Here is a 5,283-nt window from a genome sequence, read left to right on the forward strand (position 1 = left end):
AGCGAATATATGTTTCTGCTTCAAGGAGAAAACCCGTGTCTCTTTTTGTGTCATGGGGCAGTGTCGGTGGTGTACTACAACATGCGCCGTCGTTTTTAGACCAAACACGGAGCTAAGTATGCGAAATGTAGCCTCCAAGAAAAGCAACAATTTGTCAAAGAATTCAAAGACAGACTGCAGTTGCAGCAGGAAATGTGCAAAAAAGCTACAGCAAAAAATATGATCGCTTGATGTTATTGTTGAGGGAAAAAAATATTTTGAATTTTTCAAATTTATTTTATTGAGGAAAACGTTGTTGCAGTCTGTGCAAGTTCATATTTCTGGTTAAATCATTGTCAGACTGTTCAATAAATGTCAATCCTGTTTGGCAGCTGTGACTGTGGCTTAATTTTTGGCCCTTGTATGATTTGACTTTGACACCCCTGGTCTAGAGTTATTTGTCTTTAATGTTATCAGCCAACATGTTATCAGATACCTCAGTGCTTCATAAGAGATGAGGTCAGTATTGGGATTTGGAGAATCCATGCTTCATTTTGCAACAGACAAAATTTAAATTTTTTTAGGTTACCACCACACAAATAAACACCAGCTTCATATAAGAATAACAAGAACAGCTAGAAACAACCTCTACCTGAAAACTGCAATTTGAAAGTTTGATTTGAGAGTTTACCCCATACTGTAAACATTTTAGTGAATTCTGAGTCCCTGTATTTTGCGATTCTTGCAGATCTGACAGAGAGAAGGATTCAACAATGCATCCAATGAGGCATCACAGCAGATTTTGACGTTGATTGAAATTGTAAATCTCTCTAAAATCTACAATCCAGTGCTCATATAAAGAGTTATTCATAATCATTAATCCTATTTGTATTTACAATGAAGTAATTTCTTTGTACCAACCTTAAGACACCGGGGATGTAATCCATCCTCGTTCCAAGCCAAAATGCATTTTGAAGTTTAAAAAGGACTAATATGAGGCTTCAGCAGTGTGGGTTAGGTTTTGTGCCAGTGTTTTATTCTGGCAGTGCAGCTGCTAAAATGTGTCACTTTGCCATATGGCTCAACAAGGAGCGGTGGTCTTGGGAATCACTTTTGGATGAAATAGACTGTACTATGATAGACGTATAAAAATCTAAACCTCTGTTTTGTCAAAGGGAAACTGTCCACAGATGCTGTGCTTGTTATAGTAATGGTAAGGTTTACATTAATGTGTCAGTTATTCAAAGTCTGGTCTGCTGTTGCTACACAGGTGCAACTGAGGGAAAAGCACTGGTGGACAGGGTGATGACATCAGTTAAAGGAGGTGCTCTAGAAAGTGCTGTTATTATGAGGGCTAAATTAGATGAGGATGGATTGATGAATATCGCTACATATCAGAACTGAGCACGGACCATTGCTGACGCCCCTGCACTGATTAACGGTGAGGTAGGAACGACAGTCACCAGCTATTAGATGAACGTCTATGAAATGTTGTACAGACATACAGTCTTATGCAAAAGTTTAGGCACCCCTTGATAAATAACAGATTTTGGTGATTTTTTATTTGAACAGATGTTAACACAGTTTCTCTTGGAAATGGAAAAAATGCACAATATTTTCTGCAAACAGTGATGCATAGTTACTTCTTATGCCATAAATTGAACAAAAATAAAAAATAAAAACATGATTATGGCATGGTGCAAAAGTTTGGGCACCCTAAGAGTTCCAGAGTCTCAAAGTCTCTCACAAGGTATCAGACCTTAATCAGCTCGTTAGATCTGATGCACAGCAACAGCTGTCATTGGTAAATGCCAATTTCAAAGCTGTACAAATACTTTGACTCTTCAAACCTTGTGCACACACTTGTGGACACCCAGCAACCATGGGTTCCTCTAAGCAGCTGTGTAAGACCCTGAAAATGAAAGTTATTGATGCCCACAATGCAGGAGAAGGCTACAAGAAGATAGCAAAGCGTTGTCAGCTTGCAGTTTCCACAGTAAGAAATGTAATTAAGAGATGGCAGATCAGGGGAACTGTGGAGGTCAAGATGAGATCTGGAAGACCAAGAAAACTCTCGGACAGAACTGCTCGTATGCTGGTCAGAAAGACAAATCAAAACCCCCATTTGACTGCAAAAAACCTGCAGGAAGATTTAGCAGACTCAGGAGTGGTGGTGCACCGTTCCACTGTGCAGCGATGCTTGCACAGACAAGGCCTTCATGGAAGAGTCAGCAGAAGAAAACCTTATCTGCGTCCCCATCATAAAATCCAACGTCTGAAGTATGCAACAGGACATCTACAGAAGCCCGATGCGTTTTGGAAACAAGTGCTGTGGACTGATGAAGTTAAAATAGAACTCTTTGGACACAATCAGCAAAGGCATGTTTGGAGAAAAAAAGGAGCAGCATTTCATGAAAAGAACACCTTGCCAACTATTAAGCATGGGGGTGGATCTATCATGCTCTGGGGTTGTGTTGCAGCCAGTGGCACAGGAAACATTGCACGGGTGGAGGGAAGAATGGATTCCACTAAATACCAGCAAATTCTGGAAGCAAACATCACACCATCTGTAAAAAAGCTGAAGCTGAAAAGAGGATGGCTTCTACAACAGGACAATGATCCTAAACATACCTCGAAATCCACTATGGAATACCTCAAGAGACGCAGGCTGAAGGTTTTGGAATGGCCATCACAGTCCCCTGATTTAAACATCATTGAAAATTTGTGGGTAGATCTTAAAAGAGCTGTGCATGCAAGACGACCAAAGAATATTACAGAACTAGAAGCCTTTTGCAAGGAAGAATGGGAGAAGATCCCAAGTACAAGAATTGAAAGACTTTTAGCTGGCTATGAAAAGCGTTTGCAAGCTGTGATATCTGCCAGAGGAGGTGTTACTAAGTACTGATTGTGTAGGGTGCCCAAACTTTTGCACCATGCCATAATAATGTTTTTATTTTTTATTTTTGTTCAATTTATGGCATAAGAAGTAACTATGCATCACTGTTTGCAGAAAATATTGTGCATTTTTTCCATTTCCAAGAGAAACTGTTAACATCTGTTCAAATAAAAAATCACCAAAATCTGTTATTTATCAAGGGGTGCCTAAACTTTTGCATAAGACTGTACATGGTGTCCAGAGGATGAAGCTTAATGAATTTGGTGATGCTCCTGTTAACATGATGATGACATTTGATTTTTAGTGGCATTTCTCAACTATTAGATGCATTTCAATGATATTTGGTAGAGACAATGTCTTCCTCAGGATGATTGTAATACCTTTGGTGGCTCTCTGACCTTTACCTAGTGCTACCATTAGGGTCAAAATTTGTCCATTACTTACTTTAGTTTATGACTAAATACCTGATAAACTAATGGCTACTTGAGTTTACTGCTAATTATTAAATATCAGCCTGCTAACACGCTAAATAATGATGGTGAATATAGTCACAGCTGTGCCTGCTTAACATCAAGATGTTGCCATTTTGTTGGCATGCATAACAATAGCATTTAACTCAAAGCACTGCTCTGCCTGAACACACACGAGGCAAATGAGAGATGGGATTTTTCTGTTATCAGTTCCTGGCAAGTACTAAAATGATTCATACTTAGTTGTTCCTTGCAGCCAGAGCCCATCCATATGTTAATTCCACTGCATATGCTTGATGCTAATGCCAACATATCAAACCTGAAGCAGGCCACAACAGACTATATAGAGTATAATGTGTGCAAGTATAAGCCTTGTTACAATGGAGGGACTCTCGCTTTGCTGGACGGAAGATGTGTGTGTCTGTGCCCTCACCTGTTTGAAGGCATGGCTTGTCAGAATTACAAGGGTGATAAAGCTAAAACCCCAAGTAAGCATGAACATGGGTGAAAGGTAAATCAAAATATCCCAGTATACATAGGTATACTGGGATATACCTACCTAAGACTGTGCATCGACCTGCAGGGTGGTGATGAAACAGAGCGGAGGAGGTCCATGGTCCGATAAATAATACTATTTATAGTATAACAAGGACACTGGTGTGTTCATTTGGATAACTGGTCATGCTGGTCTGCCTGGTCCAACTGTAGTGGAGGGACGCGTGGCTGCAACACAGAGGGCCTCCTCAGAGCCACGTGCAGAGTCACCGGCAGTGAAGAATATTGCTAAGCAGCTGGATGAGCACAGTACACACACACCCTATATCAAAATCATGAACGGTGAGAATAGAGCCATCGTGGGATTGGTAAATAGATAATGCAGTTCATAAAACTTCTTTTAGTTTTGCTTTGGTGATCTAAATATGGGGAATTTTAGTAAACAGTGGGGTTGGAATGAATGTCTATGAAACGTAAAGGACCAAATGTAGACTAACACTGGAGACTTTGGCATTTTTAGTACAAAGGAAAAGTGTAACTAACATTAACAGCTACAAAACCAGTATCAGGGTTCAATTCATAATGTGTCTTTACTGTATACTGTTATTACTGGTATCTGTCAGAGGTTCAATGTAACTAAATACATTTACTCAAGTGAGGCATCTGTACTTAGGGGTTTTCATTTTCTGCTACTTTACAGTCCAACTTCACTGCAGTTTAGAAGCAAATATTGTAGTTCTTACTACACTACATTTATTGGAGAACTTTAGTCACTTTTTAGAATCACATTAATAAAACAAAATACCATATAATATCATATTTGCACTTCACAGCTCCCATGTAGTATATATTCTCTCTGCATTATATTGTGTTCTTGTATTTTTATTTGCTTCCTTCACTTGCTGCTTTAAAGTACCTTAGATTTGTGATTTTACTGCCTATTTAGATTTGTGTTATTGCTCATCTACTTTATATTTCATTTGTACTTTGTGGCATTCATGTGGACGGCAAAGTAAAAATTTCATTGTACAGGGAAACACGCTTCCTAACTGTGCATATGACAAACACTTCGAACTTGACCTAATCATAAGACTTTATTGATGCTTGGTAGGAAATGTACAAGGTTGTTAGGATGGCTCGAACACGGAAGTGAGCGAGTCACAAAAATTGACGGACCCAGGTGGATGACTTCGATGCAAGCAGTTCAAGTTTATTTACAGTGTAAAACAAGTGACCAAGGAATGAACAGTGGAGTAACACTGGGACCGGGTGTCGAGCTTCGGACGGGAACACAGTCAGTGGTGGAGATGATGAGAAGAGGACCGGGCTGCAGACACTGGGACTCACTCCTGGACTGGTCGAGTTGGATGGTACTGAAGAGGAACAGAAATTGTACATACGGTAAGTAGAAGACTGTGCATCGACCTGCAGGGTGGTGATGAA

The sequence above is a fragment of the Monopterus albus genome, unplaced genomic scaffold, assembly GCF_001952655.1.
Source record: "Monopterus albus unplaced genomic scaffold, M_albus_1.0 scaffold16.1, whole genome shotgun sequence".
Taxonomy (NCBI): Eukaryota; Metazoa; Chordata; class Actinopteri; order Synbranchiformes; family Synbranchidae; genus Monopterus; species Monopterus albus.